The sequence below is a fragment of the Pleuronectes platessa genome, chromosome 1 (genome assembly GCF_947347685.1).
Source record: "Pleuronectes platessa chromosome 1, fPlePla1.1, whole genome shotgun sequence".
Classification (NCBI taxonomy): domain Eukaryota; kingdom Metazoa; phylum Chordata; class Actinopteri; order Pleuronectiformes; family Pleuronectidae; genus Pleuronectes; species Pleuronectes platessa.
This window is the reverse complement of record NC_070626.1, coordinates 30,549,805-30,572,964: the sequence shown is the minus strand read 5'-3', so window position 1 is coordinate 30,572,964 and position 23,160 is coordinate 30,549,805. Positions and strand designations below refer to the sequence as shown.

At 42.6% G+C, this 23,160-nt stretch overlaps 1 protein-coding gene across 1 annotated transcript in view; it reads right to left on the bottom strand.

Annotated features, from left to right (window-relative positions):
• The window catches only part of LOC128442553 (NACHT, LRR and PYD domains-containing protein 12), a 226,845-nt gene that overhangs the window by 168,024 nt on the left and 35,661 nt on the right, over window positions 1–23,160 (bottom strand). The gene's annotated exons all lie outside the window — the stretch shown is intronic.

Genomic DNA, 23,160 nt, shown 5'->3' with positions numbered 1-23,160 from the left:
GGCCCTAACTAGGGCTACGTTGTAGCACTTGCGGGCCCGAGCACCCGCACGTTGAAGCCTGTTGCGGTCGGTGGAGAGAGCGATCGATGACCAAGCGCACATCATCGATCGAGCATGCACTTCTCCACGTTAAATGCGCTCTGCGGCAGTAGGTTTGCCAGTAGGTGGCGCCATCACTATTATTACGCACAGACATATATATCTGTTCATGTAGGCGCTCTGATACAGCGTGAGCAATTTTGTGTCAATCGGACAATGTTAACACAACTTAATTTTCACACTGATCAGTAGGTGGCGCTCTGACCCTGAACTAATATTTATATGTGGAGCTGTTCAGATCAGTATTGTGATCATAGGTCAGTAGTTTGGAGCCGGTTGGATAATGCAGAGTGGATTAACAAAGTACTTCCTGTTTCCTGGCGAATCAGTAGGTGGCGCTATGACACTGAGGAAATATTGACACATAGAGCTGTTCAGGCTTGTACTCTTATCATGTGACAGAAGTTTGGTAGTGATAGGATAATGCACAGTGGACTTATGAAAACATCGTGTCCTTTGGCGAAGGATGATCCTTCGCCAAACATCAATGTTTACATGGTTTGAGGAAATGTCACAATTCTGACCTTGATTCAATGACTTGACTGAGCTCATTTGAGCTGTATATCTTAAAGCAGCCAGGAGCAGTTCATCAAAGTATAAAACATGTCACTTCCTGTAGCCACCAGGGGGCGCTGTAATTTCAAGTCATAATTTCTGTGTAGATGTCATCAGGATGGCACCCTTGTCTTACATGTCTAGTTTGGACTCGATTGGACAATGTATGTCCGAGATACAGAACCTCGTGTTTTGATGGCGTTTAATCAAACTCAAGACGCCACGCCACGGTCACACGGTGTGACGAAAGGTCAATCTCTTAATCACTTTTTATCTCCATCTTGTTGTGATGGCACTGATCTTAATTTGAAGTTAATCTGATGAAAGCCCTGGGACAAGTGCATCAAGTAAAAATGTGGAATATGGAAAAAAAATGGCCACTTAATCCAAAATGGCGGCCTCCCTGTTTGGTCAAGCATACCTATCCAAGATATTTTTTTGTTTGTTATGAAACGACACATGTCCCGATAGATTTGTATAAATGTCGGCCATCGTAGTGCCGGGGTTGCCCTATAGGGGGCGCTGGTCAGTTTTTTTGCCACGCCCATTTCTTAAAACCATATGAATATCTTCAGGGGGGGGCTGTTGTTACACACATGTAGTTTGAGAGAGATAGAATCATGAACACTGAAGTTACAGCAATTTCGTGTTTCACGGCGAGTTGATGAACTTTAATGCCACGCCATTCATATGGCGTTTGACGAAAAGTCACGGTAATCTTATGTCTTCATTGTCAATGTCTTGGGACCCATTTGATATAGTTTGACATGGTTGAGGTCAGTGGATGAGGAGAAATTCATCCAAGTGTAAGACAAGCAAAAAACAAGACATTTCCTGTTGCCACCAGGGGGCGCTGCGGTTTTAAGTCATCATTTATGCATAGATGTCATCAGGCGGGGACTATTGTCTTATATGTCTAGTTTGGACTTGATTGGAACATGTATGTCCGAGATACAGATGCCCGTGTTTTGATGGCGTGTAACCAATTTTTAACGCCATGCCACGGTCACACGGTGTGATAAAAAAAAAATCCCTCAATCATTTTTTATCTCCATCTTGTTGTGATGACACTCATCTGAATTTGAAGTTGATCTGATGAAAGCCCTGGGACAAGTACGTAAAAGTAAAAATGTGGGATATTGCCAAAATGGCCACTAAAAGCAAAATGGCGGACTTCCTGTTGCGTTTTTCATAATGCTCCATGAGACTTTTTTTCATGACTGGTCACGATACACCTATATCCAGATTTTGATGAAAATCCGTTATGTGGAAACCTAGGGGCTGGTTCCAGGGGGCGCTGTAGAGCCATTTTGCCAAGCCCAATTCCAATTACTCCAGAATACTAAAATATCCGCAGACCTTGAATTTCCTGCAAAGTTTCATAACTTTTTGAGCATGTCTAGACCCTGAAAAAGCCCCCCAAAGGGAAATAATAATAATAATAATAATAAATATATCTGTTCATGTAGGCGCTCTGATGTAGCGTGAGCAATTTTGTGTCAATTGGACAATGTTAACACAACTTAATTTTCACACTGATCAGTAGGTGGCGCTATGACCCTGATCTAATATTTATATGTGGAGCTGTTCAGATCAGTATTGTGATCATAGGTCAGTAGTTTGGAGCCGGTTGGATAATGCAGAGTGGATTAACAAAGTACTTCCTGTTTCCTGGCGAATCAGTAGGTGGCGCTATGACACTGAGGAAATATTGACACATAGAGCTGTTCAGGCTTGGACTCTGACCATGTGACAGAAGTTTTGTAGTGATAGGACAATGCACAGTGGAGTTATGATAACATCGTGTCCTTTGGCGAAGGAAAATCCTTCGCCGCACATCAATGTTTACACGGTTTGAGGAAACGTCACAATTCTGACCATGATCTAATGACTTGACTGATCTGATTTGAGCTGTATATTGTAAATCAGCCAGGAGCAGTTCATCAAAGTATAAAACATGTCACTTCCTGTAGCCACCAGGGGGCGCTGTAATTTCAAGTCATAATTTCTGTGTAGATGTCATCAGGATGGCACCCTTGTCTTACATGTCTAGTTTGGACTCGATTGGACAATGTATGTCCGAGATACAGAACCTCGTGTTTTGATGGCGTTTAATCAAACTCAAGACGCCACGCCACGGTCACACGGTGTGACGAAAGGTCAATCTCTTAATCACTTTTTATCTCCATCTTGTTGTGATGGCACTGATCTTAATTTGAAGTTAATCTGATGAAAGCCCTGGGACAAGTGCATCAAGTAAAAATGTGGAATATGGAAAAAAAATGGCCACTTAATCCAAAATGGCGGCCTCCCTGTTTGGTCAAGCATACCTATCCAAGATATTTTTTTGTTTGTTATGAAACGACACATGTCCCGATAGATTTGTATAAATGTCGGCCATCGTAGTGCCGGGGTTGCCCTATAGGGGGCGCTGGTCAGTTTTTTTGCCACGCCCATTTCTTAAAACCATATGAATATCTTCAGGGGGGGGCTGTTGTTACACACATGTAGTTTGAGAGAGATAGAATCATGAACACTGAAGTTACAGCAATTTCGTGTTTCACGGCGAGTTGATGAACTTTAATGCCACGCCATTCATATGGCGTTTGACGAAAAGTCACGGTAATCTTATGTCTTCATTGTCAATGTCTTGGGACCCATTTGATACAGTTTGACATGGTTGAGGTCAGTGGATGAGGAGAAATTCATCCAAGTGTAAGACAAGCAAAAAACAAGACATTTCCTGTTGCCACCAGGGGGCGCTGCGGTTTTAAGTCATCATTTATGCATAGATGTCATCAGGCGGGGACTATTGTCTTACATGTCTAGTTTGGACTTGATTGGAACATGTATGTCCGAGATACAGATGCCCGTGTTTTGATGGCGTGTAACCAATTTTTAACGCCATGCCACGGTCACACGGTGTGATAAAAAAAAAATCCCTCAATCATTTTTTATCTCCATCTTGTTGTGATGACACTCATCTGAATTTGAAGTTGATCTGATGAAAGCCCTGGGACAAGTACGTTAAAGTAAAAATGTGGGATATTGCCAAAATGGCCACTAAAAGCAAAATGGCGGACTTCCTGTTGCGTTTTTCATAATGCTCCATGAGACTTTTTTTCATGACTGGTCACGATACACCTATATCCAGATTTTGATGAAAATCCGTTATGTGGAAACCTAGGGGCTGGTTCCAGGGGGCGCTGTAGAGCCATTTTGCCACGCCCAATTCCAATTACTCCAGAATACTAAAATATCCGCAGACCTTGAATTTCCTGCAAAGTTTCATAACTTTTTGAGCATGTCTAGACCCTGAAAAAGCCCCCCAAAGGGAAATAATAATAATAATAATAATAAATATATCTGTTCATGTAGGCGCTCTGATGTAGCGTGAGCAATTTTGTGTCAATTGGACAATGTTAACACAACTTAATTTTCACACTGATCAGTAGGTGGCGCTATGACCCTGATCTAATATTTATATGTGGAGCTGTTCAGATCAGTATTGTGATCATAGGTCAGTAGTTTGGAGCCGGTTGGATAATGCAGAGTGGATTAACAAAGTACTTCCTGTTTCCTGGCGAATCAGTAGGTGGCGCTATGACACTGAGGAAATATTGACACATAGAGCTGTTCAGGCTTGGACTCTGACCATGTGACAGAAGTTTTGTAGTGATAGGACAATGCACAGTGGAGTTATGATAACATCGTGTCCTTTGGCGAAGGAAAATCCTTCGCCGCACATCAATGTTTACACGGTTTGAGGAAACGTCACAATTCTGACCATGATCTAATGACTTGACTGATCTGATTTGAGCTGTATATTGTAAATCAGCCAGGAGCAGTTCATCAAAGTATAAAACATGTCACTTCCTGTAGCCACCAGGGGGCGCTGTAATTTCAAGTCATAATTTCTGTGTAGATGTCATCAGGATGGCACCCTTGTCTTACATGTCTAGTTTGGACTCGATTGGACAATGTATGTCCGAGATACAGAACCTCGTGTTTTGATGGCGTTTAATCAAACTCAAGACGCCACGCCACGGTCACACGGTGTGACGAAAGGTCAATCTCTTAATCACTTTTTATCTCCATCTTGTTGTGATGGCACTGATCTTAATTTGAAGTTAATCTGATGAAAGCCCTGGGACAAGTGCATCAAGTAAAAATGTGGAATATGGAAAAAAAATGGCCACTTAATCCAAAATGGCGGCCTCCCTGTTTGGTCAAGCATACCTATCCAAGATATTTTTTTGTTTGTTATGAAACGACACATGTCCCGATAGATTTGTATAAATGTCGGCCATCGTAGTGCCGGGGTTGCCCTATAGGGGGCGCTGGTCAGTTTTTTTGCCACGCCCATTTCTTAAAACCATATGAATATCTTCAGGGGGGGGCTGTTGTTACACACATGTAGTTTGAGAGAGATAGAATCATGAACACTGAAGTTACAGCAATTTCGTGTTTCACGGCGAGTTGATGAACTTTAATGCCACGCCATTCATATGGCGTTTGACGAAAAGTCACGGTAATCTTATGTCTTCATTGTCAATGTCTTGGGACCCATTTGATACAGTTTGACATGGTTGAGGTCAGTGGATGAGGAGAAATTCATCCAAGTGTAAGACAAGCAAAAAACAAGACATTTCCTGTTGCCACCAGGGGGCGCTGCGGTTTTAAGTCATCATTTATGCATAGATGTCATCAGGCGGGGACTATTGTCTTACATGTCTAGTTTGGACTTGATTGGAACATGTATGTCCGAGATACAGATGCCCGTGTTTTGATGGCGTGTAACCAATTTTTAACGCCATGCCACGGTCACACGGTGTGATAAAAAAAAAATCCCTCAATCATTTTTTATCTCCATCTTGTTGTGATGACACTCATCTGAATTTGAAGTTGATCTGATGAAAGCCCTGGGACAAGTACGTAAAAGTAAAAATGTGGGATATTGCCAAAATGGCCACTAAAAGCAAAATGGCGGACTTCCTGTTGCGTTTTTCATAATGCTCCATGAGACTTTTTTTCATGACTGGTCACGATACACCTATATCCAGATTTTGATGAAAATCCGTTATGTGGAAACCTAGGGGCTGGTTCCAGGGGGCGCTGTAGAGCCATTTTGCCACGCCCAATTCCAATTACTCCAGAATACTAAAATATCCGCAGACCTTGAATTTCCTGCAAAGTTTCATAACTTTTTGAGCATGTCTAGACCCTGAAAAAGCCCCCCAAAGGGAAATAATAATAATAATAATAATAATAATAATAATAATAATAATAATAATAATAATAAAAATCCTTACAGATTCAATAGGGCCTCTCACCATTCGGTGCTCGGGCCCTAATAATAATAAAAATCCTTACAGATTCAATAGGGCCTCTCACCATTCGGTGCTCGGGCCCTAATAATAATAACTAGGGCTACGTTGTAGCACTTGCGGGCCCGAGCACCCGCACGTTGAAGCCTGTTGCGGTCGGTGGAGAGAGCGATCGATGACCAAGCGCACATCATCGATCGAGCATGCACTTCTCCACGTTGCATGCGTTTTGCGCTCTGCGGCAGTAGGTTTGCCAGTAGGTGGCGCCATCACTATTATTACGCACAGACATATAGATCTGTTCAAGTAGGCGCTCTGATGTAGCGTGAGAAATTTTGTGTCAATTGGACAATGTTTCCGCAACTTAATTTTCACACTGATCAATAGGTGGCGCTATGATCCTGAACTAATATTCATATATGGAGCTGTTCTATTCAGGATTGTGATCATAGGTCAGTAGTTTGGAGCCGGTTGGATAATGCCGAGTGGATTAACAAAGTACTTCCTGTTTCCTGGCGAATCAGTAGGTGGCGCTATGACACTGAGGAAATATTGACACATAGAGCTGTTCAGGCTTGGACTCTGACCATGTGACAGAAGTTTTGTAGTGATAGGACAATGCACAGTGGAGTTATGATAACATCGTGTCCTTTGGCGAAGGAAAATCCTTCGCCGCACATCAATGTTTACACGGTTTGAGGAAACGTCACAATTCTGACCATGATCTAATGACTTGACTGATCTGATTTGAGCTGTATATTGTAAATCAGCCAGGAGCAGTTCATCAAAGTATAAAACATGTCACTTCCTGTAGCCACCAGGGGGCGCGGTAATTTCAAGTAATAATTTCTGTGTAGATGTCATCAGGATGGCACCCTTGTCTTACATGTCTAGTTTGGACTCGATTGGACAATGTATGTCCGAGATACAGAACCTCGTGTTTTGATGGCGTTTAATCAAACTCAAGACGCCACGCCACGGTCACACGGTGTGACGAAAGGTCAATCTCTTAATCACTTTTTATCTCCATCTTGTTGTGATGGCACTGATCTTAATTTGAAGTTAATCTGATGAAAGCCCTGGGACAAGTGCATCAAGTAAAAATGTGGAATATGGAAAAAAAATGGCCACTTAATCCAAAATGGCGGCCTCCCTGTTTGGTCAAGCATACCTATCCAAGATATTTTTTTGTTTGTTATGAAACGACACATGTCCCGATAGATTTGTATAAATGTCGGCCATCGTAGTGCCGGGGTTGCCCTATAGGGGGCGCTGGTCAGTTTTTTTGCCACGCCCATTTCTTAAAACCATATGAATATCTTCAGGGGGGGGGCTGTTGTTACACACATGTAGTTTGAGAGAGATAGAATCATGAACACTGAAGTTACAGCAATTTCGTGTTTCACGGCGAGTTGATGAACTTTAATGCCACGCCATTCATATGGCGTTTGACGAAAAGTCACGGTAATCTTATGTCTTCATTGTCAATGTCTTGGGACCCATTTGATACAGTTTGACATGGTTGAGGTCAGTGGATGAGGAGAAATTCATCCAAGTGTAAGACAAGCAAAAAACAAGACATTTCCTGTTGCCACCAGGGGGCGCTGCGGTATTAAGTCATCATTTATGCATAGATGTCATCAGGCGGGGACTATTGTCTTACATGTCTAGTTTGGACTTGATTGGAACATGTATGTCCGAGATACAGATGCCCGTGTTTTGATGGCGTGTAACCAATTTTTAACGCCATGCCACGGTCACACGGTGTGATAAAAAAAAAATCCCTCAATCATTTTTTATCTCCATCTTGTTGTGATGACACTCATCTGAATTTGAAGTTGATCTGATGAAAGCCCTGGGACAAGTACGTAAAAGTAAAAATGTGGGATATTGCCAAAATGGCCACTAAAAGCAAAATGGCGGACTTCCTGTTGCGTTTTTCATAATGCTCCATGAGACTTTTTTTCATGACTGGTCACGATACACCTATATCCAGATTTTGATGAAAATCCGTTATGTGGAAACCTAGGGGCTGGTTCCAGGGGGCGCTGTAGAGCCATTTTGCCACGCCCAATTCCAATTACTCCAGAATACTAAAATATCCGCAGACCTTGAATTTCCTGCAAAGTTTCATAACTTTTTGAGCATGTCTAGACCCTGAAAAAGCCCCCCAAAGGGAAATAATAATAACTAGGGCTACGTTGTAGCACTTGCGGGCCCGAGCACCCGCACGTTGAAGCCTGTTGCGGTCGGTGGAGAGAGCGATCGATGACCAAGCGCACATCATCGATCGAGCATGCACTTCTCCACGTTGCATGCGTTTTGCGCTCTGCGGCAGTAGGTTTGCCAGTAGGTGGCGCCATCACTATTATTACACACAGACTTATAGATCTGTTCAAGTAGCCGCTCTGATGTAGCGTGAGCAGTTTCGTGTCAATTGGAAAATTTTACCACAATGTAATTTTCACACTGATCAGTAGGTGGCGCTATGACCGTGAACTAATGTTTATATATGGAGCTGTTCAGATCAGGATTGTGATCATAGGTCAGAAGTTTGGAGCCGGTTGGATAAGGCAGTGTGGATTAACAAAGTACTTCCTGTTTCCTGGCGAATCAGTAGGTGGCGCTATGACACTGAGGAAATATTGACACATAGAGCTGTTCAGGCTGGGACTCTGACCATGTGACAGAAGTTTTGTAGTGATAGGACAATGCACAGTGGAGTTATGATAACATCGTGTCCTTTGGCGAAGGAAAATCCTTCGCCGCACATCAATGTTTACACGGTTTGAGGAAACGTCACAATTCTGACCATGATCTAATGACTTGACTGATCTGATTTGAGCTGTATATTGCAAATCAGCCAGGAGCAGTTCATCAAAGTATAAAACATGTCACTTCCTGTAGCCACCAGGGGGCGCTGTAATTTCAAGTCATAATTTCTGTGTAGATGTCATCAGGATGGCACCCTTGTCTTACATGTCTAGTTTGGACTCGATTGGACAATGTATGTCCGAGATACAGAACCTCGTGTTTTGATGGCGTTTAATCAAACTCAAGACGCCACGCCACGGTCACACGGTGTGACGAAAGGTCAATCTCTTAATCACTTTTTATCTCCATCTTGTTGTGATGGCACTGATCTTAATTTGAAGTTAATCTGATGAAAGCCCTGGGACAAGTGCATCAAGTAAAAATGTGGAATATGGAAAAAAAATGGCCACTTAATCCAAAATGGCGGCCTCCCTGTTTGGTCAAGCATACCTATCCAAGATATTTTTTTGTTTGTTATGAAACGACACATGTCCCGATAGATTTGTATAAATGTCGGCCATCGTAGTGCCGGGGTTGCCCTATAGGGGGCGCTGGTCAGTTTTTTTGCCACGCCCATTTCTTAAAACCATATGAATATCTTCAGGGGGGGGCTGTTGTTACACACATGTAGTTTGAGAGAGATAGAATCATGAACACTGAAGTTACAGCAATTTCGTGTTTCACGGCGAGTTGATGAACTTTAATGCCACGCCATTCATATGGCGTTTGACGAAAAGTCACGGTAATCTTATGTCTTCATTGTCAATGTCTTGGGACCCATTTGATACAGTTTGACATGGTTGAGGTCAGTGGATGAGGAGAAATTCATCCAAGTGTAAGACAAGCAAAAAACAAGACATTTCCTGTTGCCACCAGGGGGCGCTGCGGTTTTAAGTCATCATTTATGCATAGATGTCATCAGGCGGGGACTATTGTCTTACATGTCTAGTTTGGACTTGATTGGAACATGTATGTCCGAGATACAGATGCCCGTGTTTTGATGGCGTGTAACCAATTTTTAACGCCATGCCACGGTCACACGGTGTGATAAAAAAAAAATCCCTCAATCATTTTTTATCTCCATCTTGTTGTGATGACACTCATCTGAATTTGAAGTTGATCTGATGAAAGCCCTGGGACAAGTACGTTAAAGTAAAAATGTGGGATATTGCCAAAATGGCCACTAAAAGCAAAATGGCGGACTTCCTGTTGCGTTTTTCATAATGCTCCATGAGACTTTTTTTCATGACTGGTCACGATACACCTATATCCAGATTTTGATGAAAATCCGTTATGTGGAAACCTAGGGGCTGGTTCCAGGGGGCGCTGTAGAGCCATTTTGCCACGCCCAATTCCAATTACTCCAGAATACTAAAATATCCGCAGACCTTGAATTTCCTGCAAAGTTTCATAACTTTTTGAGCATGTCTAGACCCTGAAAAAGCCCCCCAAAGGGAAATAATAATAATAATAATAATAAATATATCTGTTCATGTAGGCGCTCTGATGTAGCGTGAGCAATTTTGTGTCAATTGGACAATGTTAACACAACTTAATTTTCACACTGATCAGTAGGTGGCGCTATGACCCTGATCTAATATTTATATGTGGAGCTGTTCAGATCAGTATTGTGATCATAGGTCAGTAGTTTGGAGCCGGTTGGATAATGCAGAGTGGATTAACAAAGTACTTCCTGTTTCCTGGCGAATCAGTAGGTGGCGCTATGACACTGAGGAAATATTGACACATAGAGCTGTTCAGGCTTGGACTCTGACCATGTGACAGAAGTTTTGTAGTGATAGGACAATGCACAGTGGAGTTATGATAACATCGTGTCCTTTGGCGAAGGAAAATCCTTCGCCGCACATCAATGTTTACACGGTTTGAGGAAACGTCACAATTCTGACCATGATCTAATGACTTGACTGATCTGATTTGAGCTGTATATTGTAAATCAGCCAGGAGCAGTTCATCAAAGTATAAAACATGTCACTTCCTGTAGCCACCAGGGGGCGCTGTAATTTCAAGTCATAATTTCTGTGTAGATGTCATCAGGATGGCACCCTTGTCTTACATGTCTAGTTTGGACTCGATTGGACAATGTATGTCCGAGATACAGAACCTCGTGTTTTGATGGCGTTTAATCAAACTCAAGACGCCACGCCACGGTCACACGGTGTGACGAAAGGTCAATCTCTTAATCACTTTTTATCTCCATCTTGTTGTGATGGCACTGATCTTAATTTGAAGTTAATCTGATGAAAGCCCTGGGACAAGTGCATCAAGTAAAAATGTGGAATATGGAAAAAAAATGGCCACTTAATCCAAAATGGCGGCCTCCCTGTTTGGTCAAGCATACCTATCCAAGATATTTTTTTGTTTGTTATGAAACGACACATGTCCCGATAGATTTGTATAAATGTCGGCCATCGTAGTGCCGGGGTTGCCCTATAGGGGGCGCTGGTCAGTTTTTTTGCCACGCCCATTTCTTAAAACCATATGAATATCTTCAGGGGGGGGCTGTTGTTACACACATGTAGTTTGAGAGAGATAGAATCATGAACACTGAAGTTACAGCAATTTCGTGTTTCACGGCGAGTTGATGAACTTTAATGCCACGCCATTCATATGGCGTTTGACGAAAAGTCACGGTAATCTTATGTCTTCATTGTCAATGTCTTGGGACCCATTTGATACAGTTTGACATGGTTGAGGTCAGTGGATGAGGAGAAATTCATCCAAGTGTAAGACAAGCAAAAAACAAGACATTTCCTGTTGCCACCAGGGGGCGCTGCGGTTTTAAGTCATCATTTATGCATAGATGTCATCAGGCGGGGACTATTGTCTTACATGTCTAGTTTGGACTTGATTGGAACATGTATGTCCGAGATACAGATGCCCGTGTTTTGATGGCGTGTAACCAATTTTTAACGCCATGCCACGGTCACACGGTGTGATAAAAAAAAAATCCCTCAATCATTTTTTATCTCCATCTTGTTGTGATGACACTCATCTGAATTTGAAGTTGATCTGATGAAAGCCCTGGGACAAGTACGTAAAAGTAAAAATGTGGGATATTGCCAAAATGGCCACTAAAAGCAAAATGGCGGACTTCCTGTTGCGTTTTTCATAATGCTCCATGAGACTTTTTTTCATGACTGGTCACGATACACCTATATCCAGATTTTGATGAAAATCCGTTATGTGGAAACCTAGGGGCTGGTTCCAGGGGGCGCTGTAGAGCCATTTTGCCACGCCCAATTCCAATTACTCCAGAATACTAAAATATCCGCAGACCTTGAATTTCCTGCAAAGTTTCATAACTTTTTGAGCATGTCTAGACCCTGAAAAAGCCCCCCAAAGGGAAATAATAATAATAATAATAATAATAATAATAATAATAATAATAATAATAAAAATCCTTACAGATTCAATAGGGCCTCTCACCATTCGGTGCTCGGGCCCTAATAATAATAAAAATCCTTACAGATTCAATAGGGCCTCTCACCATTCGGTGCTCGGGCCCTAATAATAATAACTAGGGCTACGTTGTAGCACTTGCGGGCCCGAGCACCCGCACGTTGAAGCCTGTTGCGGTCGGTGGAGAGAGCGATCGATGACCAAGCGCACATCATCGATCGAGCATGCACTTCTCCACGTTGCATGCGTTTTGCGCTCTGCGGCAGTAGGTTTGCCAGTAGGTGGCGCCATCACTATTATTACGCACAGACATATAGATCTGTTCAAGTAGGCGCTCTGATGTAGCGTGAGAAATTTTGTGTCAATTGGACAATGTTTCCGCAACTTAATTTTCACACTGATCAATAGGTGGCGCTATGATCCTGAACTAATATTCATATATGGAGCTGTTCTATTCAGGATTGTGATCATAGGTCAGTAGTTTGGAGCCGGTTGGATAATGCCGAGTGGATTAACAAAGTACTTCCTGTTTCCTGGCGAATCAGTAGGTGGCGCTATGACACTGAGGAAATATTGACACATAGAGCTGTTCAGGCTTGGACTCTGACCATGTGACAGAAGTTTTGTAGTGATAGGACAATGCACAGTGGAGTTATGATAACATCGTGTCCTTTGGCGAAGGAAAATCCTTCGCCGCACATCAATGTTTACACGGTTTGAGGAAACGTCACAATTCTGACCATGATCTAATGACTTGACTGATCTGATTTGAGCTGTATATTGTAAATCAGCCAGGAGCAGTTCATCAAAGTATAAAACATGTCACTTCCTGTAGCCACCAGGGGGCGCGGTAATTTCAAGTAATAATTTCTGTGTAGATGTCATCAGGATGGCACCCTTGTCTTACATGTCTAGTTTGGACTCGATTGGACAATGTATGTCCGAGATACAGAACCTCGTGTTTTGATGGCGTTTAATCAAACTCAAGACGCCACGCCACGGTCACACGGTGTGACGAAAGGTCAATCTCTTAATCACTTTTTATCTCCATCTTGTTGTGATGGCACTGATCTTAATTTGAAGTTAATCTGATGAAAGCCCTGGGACAAGTGCATCAAGTAAAAATGTGGAATATGGAAAAAAAATGGCCACTTAATCCAAAATGGCGGCCTCCCTGTTTGGTCAAGCATACCTATCCAAGATATTTTTTTGTTTGTTATGAAACGACACATGTCCCGATAGATTTGTATAAATGTCGGCCATCGTAGTGCCGGGGTTGCCCTATAGGGGGCGCTGGTCAGTTTTTTTGCCACGCCCATTTCTTAAAACCATATGAATATCTTCAGGGGGGGGGCTGTTGTTACACACATGTAGTTTGAGAGAGATAGAATCATGAACACTGAAGTTACAGCAATTTCGTGTTTCACGGCGAGTTGATGAACTTTAATGCCACGCCATTCATATGGCGTTTGACGAAAAGTCACGGTAATCTTATGTCTTCATTGTCAATGTCTTGGGACCCATTTGATACAGTTTGACATGGTTGAGGTCAGTGGATGAGGAGAAATTCATCCAAGTGTAAGACAAGCAAAAAACAAGACATTTCCTGTTGCCACCAGGGGGCGCTGCGGTATTAAGTCATCATTTATGCATAGATGTCATCAGGCGGGGACTATTGTCTTACATGTCTAGTTTGGACTTGATTGGAACATGTATGTCCGAGATACAGATGCCCGTGTTTTGATGGCGTGTAACCAATTTTTAACGCCATGCCACGGTCACACGGTGTGATAAAAAAAAAATCCCTCAATCATTTTTTATCTCCATCTTGTTGTGATGACACTCATCTGAATTTGAAGTTGATCTGATGAAAGCCCTGGGACAAGTACGTAAAAGTAAAAATGTGGGATATTGCCAAAATGGCCACTAAAAGCAAAATGGCGGACTTCCTGTTGCGTTTTTCATAATGCTCCATGAGACTTTTTTTCATGACTGGTCACGATACACCTATATCCAGATTTTGATGAAAATCCGTTATGTGGAAACCTAGGGGCTGGTTCCAGGGGGCGCTGTAGAGCCATTTTGCCACGCCCAATTCCAATTACTCCAGAATACTAAAATATCCGCAGACCTTGAATTTCCTGCAAAGTTTCATAACTTTTTGAGCATGTCTAGACCCTGAAAAAGCCCCCCAAAGGGAAATAATAATAACTAGGGCTACGTTGTAGCACTTGCGGGCCCGAGCACCCGCACGTTGAAGCCTGTTGCGGTCGGTGGAGAGAGCGATCGATGACCAAGCGCACATCATCGATCGAGCATGCACTTCTCCACGTTGCATGCGTTTTGCGCTCTGCGGCAGTAGGTTTGCCAGTAGGTGGCGCCATCACTATTATTACACACAGACTTATAGATCTGTTCAAGTAGCCGCTCTGATGTAGCGTGAGCAGTTTCGTGTCAATTGGAAAATTTTACCACAATGTAATTTTCACACTGATCAGTAGGTGGCGCTATGACCGTGAACTAATGTTTATATATGGAGCTGTTCAGATCAGGATTGTGATCATAGGTCAGAAGTTTGGAGCCGGTTGGATAAGGCAGTGTGGATTAACAAAGTACTTCCTGTTTCCTGGCGAATCAGTAGGTGGCGCTATGACACTGAGGAAATATTGACACATAGAGCTGTTCAGGCTGGGACTCTGACCATGTGACAGAAGTTTTGTAGTGATAGGACAATGCACAGTGGAGTTATGATAACATCGTGTCCTTTGGCGAAGGAAAATCCTTCGCCGCACATCAATGTTTACACGGTTTGAGGAAACGTCACAATTCTGACCATGATCTAATGACTTGACTGATCTGATTTGAGCTGTATATTGCAAATCAGCCAGGAGCAGTTCATCAAAGTATAAAACATGTCACTTCCTGTAGCCACCAGGGGGCGCTGTAATTTCAAGTCATAATTTCTGTGTAGATGTCATCAGGATGGCACCCTTGTCTTACATGTCTAGTTTGGACTCGATTGGACAATGTATGTCCGAGATACAGAACCTCGTGTTTTGATGGCGTTTAATCAAACTCAAGACGCCACGCCACGGTCACACGGTGTGACGAAAGGTCAATCTCTTAATCACTTTTTATCTCCATCTTGTTGTGATGGCACTGATCTTAATTTGAAGTTAATCTGATGAAAGCCCTGGGACAAGTGCATCAAGTAAAAATGTGGAATATGGAAAAAAAATGGCCACTTAATCCAAAATGGCGGCCTCCCTGTTTGGTCAAGCATACCTATCCAAGATATTTTTTTGTTTGTTATGAAACGACACATGTCCCGATAGATTTGTATAAATGTCGGCCATCGTAGTGCCGGGGTTGCCCTATAGGGGGCGCTGGTCAGTTTTTTTGCCACGCCCATTTCTTAAAACCATATGAATATCTTCAGGGGGGGGCTGTTGTTACACACATGTAGTTTGAGAGAGATAGAATCATGAACACTGAAGTTACAGCAATTTCGTGTTTCACGGCGAGTTGATGAACTTTAATGCCACGCCATTCATATGGCGTTTGACGAAAAGTCACGGTAATCTTATGTCTTCATTGTCAATGTCTTGGGACCCATTTGATACAATTTGACATGGTTGAGGTCAGTGGATGAGGAGAAATTCATCCAAGTGTAAGACAAGCAAAAAACAAGACATTTCCTGTTGCCACCAGGGGGCGCTGCGGTTTTAAGTCATCATTTATGCATAGATGTCATCAGGCGGGGACTATTGTCTTACATGTCTAGTTTGGACTTGATTGGAACATGTATGTCCGAGATACAGATGCCCGTGTTTTGATGGCGTGTAACCAATTTTTAACGCCATGCCACGGTCACACGGTGTGATAAAAAAAAAATCCTTCAATCATTTTTTATCTCCATCTTGTTGTGATGACACTCATCTGAATTTGAAGTTGATCTGATGAAAGCCCTGGGACAAGTACGTAAAAGTAAAAATGTGGGATATTGCCAAAATGGCCACTAAAAGCAAAATGGCGGACTTCCTGTTGCGTTTTTCATAATGCTCCATGAGACTTTTTTTCATGACTGGTCACGATACACCTATATCCAGATTTTGATGAAAATCCGTTATGTGGAAACCTAGGGGCTGGTTCCAGGGGGCGCTGTAGAGCCATTTTGCCACGCCCAATTCCAATTACTCCAGAATACTAAAATATCCGCAGACCTTGAATTTCCTGCAAAGTTTCATAACTTTTTGAGCATGTCTAGACCCTGAAAAAGCCCCCCAAAGGGAAATAATAATAATAATAATAATAATAATAATAATAATAATAATAAAAATCCTTACAGATTCAATAGGGCCTCTCACCATTCGGTGCTCGGGCCCTAATAACTAGACCCTGAAAAAGCCCCCCGAAGGGAAATAATAATAATAATAAAAATCCTTACAATTTCAATAGGGCCTCTCACCTTTCGGTGCTCGGGCCCTAATAATAATAACTAGGGCTACGTTGTAGCACTTGCGGGCCCGAGCACCCGCACGTTGAAGCCTGTTGCGGTCGGTGGAGAGAGCGATCGATGACCAAGCGCACATCATCGATCGAGCATGCACTTCTCCACGTTAAATGCGTTTTGCGCTCTGCGGCAGTAGGTTTGCCAGTAGGTGGCGCCATCACTATTATTACGCACAGACATATAGATCTGTTCAAGTAGGCGCTCTGATGTAGCGTGAGAAATTTTGTGTCAATTGGACAATGTTTCCGCAACTTAATTTTCACACTGATCAATAGGTGGCGCTATGATCCTGAACTAATATTCATATATGGAGCTGTTCTATTCAGGATTGTGATCATAGGTCAGTAGTTTGGAGCCGGTTGGATAATGCAGAGTGGATTAACAAAGTACTTCCTGTTTCCTGGCGAATCAGTAGGTGGCGCTATGACACTGAGGAAATATTGACACATAGAGCTGTTCAGGCTTGAACTCTGACCATGTGACAGAAGTTTTGTAGTGATAGGACAATGCACAGTGGAGTTATGATAACATCGTGTCCTTTGGCGAAGGAAAATCCTTCGCCGCACATCAATGTTTACACGGTTTGAGGAAACGTCACAATTCTGACCATGATCTAATGACTTGACTGATCTGATTTGAGCTGTATATTGTAAATCAGCCAGGAGCAGTTCATCAAAGTATAAAACATGTCACTTCCTGTAGCCACCAGGGGGCGCTGTAATTTCAAGTCATAATTTCTGTGTAGATGTCATCAGGATGGCACCCTTGTCTTACATGTCTAGTTTGGACTCGATTGGACAATGTATGTCCGAGATACAGAACCTCGTGTTTTGATGGCGTTTAATCAAACTCAAGACGCCACGCCACGGTCACACGGTGTGACGAAAGGTCAATCTCTTAATCACTTTTTATCTCCATCTTGTTGTGATGGCACTGATCTTAATTTGAAGTTAATCTGATGAAAGCCCTGGGACAAGTGCATCAAGTAAAAATGTGGAATATGGAAAAAAAATGGCCACTTAATCCAAAATGGCGGCCTCCCTGTTTGGTCAAGCATACCTATCCAAGATATTTTTTTGTTTGTTATGAAACGACACATGTCCCGATAGATTTGTATAAATGTCGGCCATCGTAGTGCCGGGGTTGCCCTATAGGGGGCGCTGGTCAGTTTTTTTGCCACGCCCATTTCTTAAAACCATATGAATATCTTCAGGGGGGGGCTGTTGTTACACACATGTAGTTTGAGAGAGATAGAATCATGAACACTGAAGTTACAGCAATTTCGTGTTTCACGGCGAGTTGATGAACTTTAATGCCACGCCATTCATATGGCGTTTGACGAAAAGTCACGGTAATCTTATGTCTTCATTGTCAATGTCTTGGGACCCATTTGATACAGTTTGACATGGTTGAGGTCAGTGGATGAGGAGAAATTCATCCAAGTGTAAGACAAGCAAAAAACAAGACATTTCCTGTTGCCACCAGGGGGCGCTGCGGTTTTAAGTCATCATTTATGCATAGATGTCATCAGGCGGGGACTATTGTCTTACATGTCTAGTTTGGACTTGATTGGAACATGTATGTCCGAGATACAGATGCCCGTGTTTTGATGGCGTGTAACCAATTTTTAACGCCATGCCACGGTCACACGGTGTGATAAAAAAAAAATCCCTCAATCATTTTTTATCTCCATCTTGTTGTGATGACACTCATCTGAATTTGAAGTTGATCTGATGAAAGCCCTGGGACAAGTACGTAAAAGTAAAAATGTGGGATATTGCCAAAATGGCCACTAAAAGCAAAATGGCGGACTTCCTGTTGCGTTTTTCATAATGCTCCATGAGACTTTTTTTCATGACTGGTCACGATACACCTATATCCAGATTTTGATGAAAATCCGTTATGTGGAAACCTAGGGGCTGGTTCCAGGGGGCGCTGTAGAGCCATTTTGCCACGCCCAATTCCAATTACTCCAGAATACTAAAATATCCGCAGACCTTGAATTTCCTGCAAAGTTTCATAACTTTTTGAGCATGTCTAGACCCTGAAAAAGCCCCCCAAAGGGAAATAATAATAATAACTAGACTCTGAAAAAGCCCCCCGAAGGGAAATAATAATAATAATAAAAATCCTTACAATTTCAATAGGGCCTCTCACCTTTCGGTGCTCGGGCCCTAATAATAATAACTAGGGCTACGTTGTAGCACTTGCGGGCCCGAGCACCCGCACGTTGAAGCCTGTTGCGGTCGGTGGAGAGAGCGATCGATGACCAAGCGCACATCATCGATCGAGCATGCACTTCTCCACGTTAAATGCGTTTTGCGCTCTGCGGCAGTAGGTTTGCCAGTAGGTGGCGCCATCACTATTATTACGCACAGACATATAGATCTGTTCAAGTAGGCGCTCTGATGTAGCGTGAGAAATTTTGTGTCAATTGGACAATGTTTCCGCAACTTAATTTTCACACTGATCAATAGGTGGCGCTATGATCCTGAACTAATATTCATATATGGAGCTGTTCTATTCAGGATTGTGATCATAGGTCAGTAGTTTGGAGCCGGTTGGATAATGCAGAGTGGATTAACAAAGTACTTCCTGTTTCCTGGCGAATCAGTAGGTGGCGCTATGACACTGAGGAAATATTGACACATAGAGCTGTTCAGGCTTGAACTCTGACCATGTGACAGAAGTTTTGTAGTGATAGGACAATGCACAGTGGAGTTATGATAACATCGTGTCCTTTGGCGAAGGAAAATCCTTCGCCGCACATCAATGTTTACACGGTTTGAGGAAACGTCACAATTCTGACCATGATCTAATGACTTGACTGATCTGATTTGAGCTGTATATTGTAAATCAGCCAGGAGCAGTTCATCAAAGTATAAAACATGTCACTTCCTGTAGCCACCAGGGGGCGCTGTAATTTCAAGTCATAATTTCTGTGTAGATGTCATCAGGATGGCACCCTTGTCTTACATGTCTAGTTTGGACTCGATTGGACAATGTATGTCCGAGATACAGAACCTCGTGTTTTGATGGCGTTTAATCAAACTCAAGACGCCACGCCACGGTCACACGGTGTGACGAAAGGTCAATCTCTTAATCACTTTTTATCTCCATCTTGTTGTGATGGCACTGATCTTAATTTGAAGTTAATCTGATGAAAGCCCTGGGACAAGTGCATCAAGTAAAAATGTGGAATATGGAAAAAAAATGGCCACTTAATCCAAAATGGCGGCCTCCCTGTTTGGTCAAGCATACCTATCCAAGATATTTTTTTGTTTGTTATGAAACGACACATGTCCCGATAGATTTGTATAAATGTCGGCCATCGTAGTGCCGGGGTTGCCCTATAGGGGGCGCTGGTCAGTTTTTTTGCCACGCCCATTTCTTAAAACCATATGAATATCTTCAGGGGGGGGCTGTTGTTACACACATGTAGTTTGAGAGAGATAGAATCATGAACACTGAAGTTACAGCAATTTCGTGTTTCACGGCGAGTTGATGAACTTTAATGCCACGCCATTCATATGGCGTTTGACGAAAAGTCACGGTAATCTTATGTCTTCATTGTCAATGTCTTGGGACCCATTTGATACAGTTTGACATGGTTGAGGTCAGTGGATGAGGAGAAATTCATCCAAGTGTAAGACAAGCAAAAAACAAGACATTTCCTGTTGCCACCAGGGGGCGCTGCGGTTTTAAGTCATCATTTATGCATAGATGTCATCAGGCGGGGACTATTGTCTTACATGTCTAGTTTGGACTTGATTGGAACATGTATGTCCGAGATACAGATGCCCGTGTTTTGATGGCGTGTAACCAATTTTTAACGCCATGCCACGGTCACACGGTGTGATAAAAAAAAAATCCCTCAATCATTTTTTATCTCCATCTTGTTGTGATGACACTCATCTGAATTTGAAGTTGATCTGATGAAAGCTCTACGACAAGTACATTAAAGTAAAAATGTGGAATTTGGCCAAAATGGCCACTAAATCCAAAATGGCGGGCTTCCTGTTGCATTTTTTATAATGCTCCAATAGACTTTTTTCTATGATTAGTCACGTTACACCAGTGTCTAGATTTTGGGGGAAATCGCTTATGTGGAAACCTAGGGGCTGGTTCCAGGGGGCGCTGTTGAGCCATTTTGCCACGCCCAATTCAAATTACTCCAGAATACTAAATTGTCCGCAGACCTTGAATTTCCTGCAAAGTTTCACAACTTTTTGAGCATGTCTAGACCCTGAAAAAGCCCCCCGAAGGGAAATAATAATAATAAATATATCTGTTTATGTAGGCGCTCTGATGTAGCGTGAGCAATTTTGTGTCAATTGGACAATGTTAACACAACTTAATTTTCACACTGATCAGTAGGTGGCGCTATGACCCTGAACTAATATTTATATGTGGAGCTGTTCAGATCAGTATTGTGATCATAGGTCAGTAGTTTGGAGCCGGTTGGATAATGCAGAGTGGATTAACAAAGTACTTCCTGTTTCCTGGCGAATCAGTAGGTGGCGCTATGACACTGAGGAAATATTGACACATAGAGCTGTTCAGGCTTGTACTCTTATCATGTGACAGAAGTTTGGTAGTGATAGGACAATGCACAGTGGAATTATGAAAACATCGTGTCCTTTGGCGTAGGATGATCCTTCGCCAAACATCAATGTTTACATGGTTTGAGGAAATGTCACAATTCTGACCTTGATTCAATGACTTGACTGAGCTCATTTGAGCTGTATATCTTAAAGCAGCCAGGAGCAGTTCATCAAAGTATAAAACATGTCACTTCATGTTGCCACCAGGGGGCGCTGTGATTTCAAGTCATAATTTCTGTGTAGATGTCATCAAGCCGGAACTCTTGTCTTGCATGTCTACTTTAGACTTGATTGGACCATGTATGTTCGAGATACAGATGCTCGTGTTTTGATGGCGTGTAACCAAACTTTAACGCCACGCCACGGTCACACGGTGTGAAGGGGAAAAAATCCCTTAATCAGTTTTTATCTCAATCTTGTTGTGATGACACTCATCTGAATTTGAAGTTGATCTGATGAAAGCTCTACGACAAGTAAATCAAAGTATAAATGTTGAATAGGGCCAAAATGGCCACTAAATCCAAAATGGCGGGCTTCCTGTTTAGTCTAGCATATCTATCCAAGAGACTTATTTGTTTGTTATGAAAAGACACATGCCCAAATCGATTTTTGTACATGTCGGCCAAGAGTAGTGCCGGGCTGCCCGTTAGGGGGCGCTAGTCAGTTATTTTGCCACGCCCATTCCTTAAAACCATATGAAAATCTTCAGGGGGGGGATGTTGTTGCACACATGTAGTTTGAGTGAGATAGAACCATGAACACTGAAGTTAAAGCAATTTCGTGTTTCACGGCGAGGTGATGAACTTTGATGCCACGCTATTAATATGGCGTTTGACGAAAAGTCACAGTTATCTTATGCCTTCATTATCAATGTCTTGAGACCCATTTGGTACAGTTTGACATGGTTGAGATCAGTGGATGAGGAGGAATACATCCAAGTGTAAGACAAGCAAAAAGCAAGACATTTCCTAGTGCCACCAGGGGGCGCTGTGATTTTAAGTCATTATTTCTGTGTAGATGTCATCAGGCCGGGACTCTTCTCTTACGTGTCTAGTTTGGACTTGATTGGACCATGTATGTTCGAGATACAGATGCCCGTGTTTTGATGGCGTGGAACCAAACTTTGACGACACGCCACGGTCACACGAAGTGCCGGAAAAAAATTCCGTTGATCATTTTTTTTCTCAATCTTGTTGTGATGACACGCGTCTAATTTTTAAGTTGATCTGATGAAAGCTCTACGACAAGTACATTAAAGTAAAAATGTGGAATTTGGCCAAAATGGCCACTAAATCCAAAATGGCGGGCTTCCTGTTGCGTTTTTCATAATGCTCCAAGAGACTTTTTTCTATGATTATTCACGTTACACCAGTGTCTAGATTTTGGTGAAAATCGCTTATGTGGAAACCTAAGGGCTGGTTCCAGGGGGCGCTGTTGAGCCGTTTTGCCACGCCCATTTCCAAATACTCCAGATTACGTAAATTTTCACCACTCTCTAATTTACTGGAAAGTTTAAAAACTTTTTGAGCACGTTGAAGCCCTCAAAAAGCCAATTCATTGTTCGGAGAATAATAAGAATAACTAGGGCTACGTTGTAGCACTTGCGGGCCCGAGCACCCGCACGTTGAAGCCTGTTGCGGTCGGTGGAGAGAGCGATCGATGACCAAGCGCACATCATCGATCGAGCATGCACTTCTCCACGTTGCATGCGTTTTGCGCTCTGCGGCAGTAGGTTTGCCAGTAGGTGGCGCCATCACTATTATTACGCACAGACATATATATCTGTTCATGTAGGCGCTCTGATGTAGCGTGAGAAATTTTGTGTCAA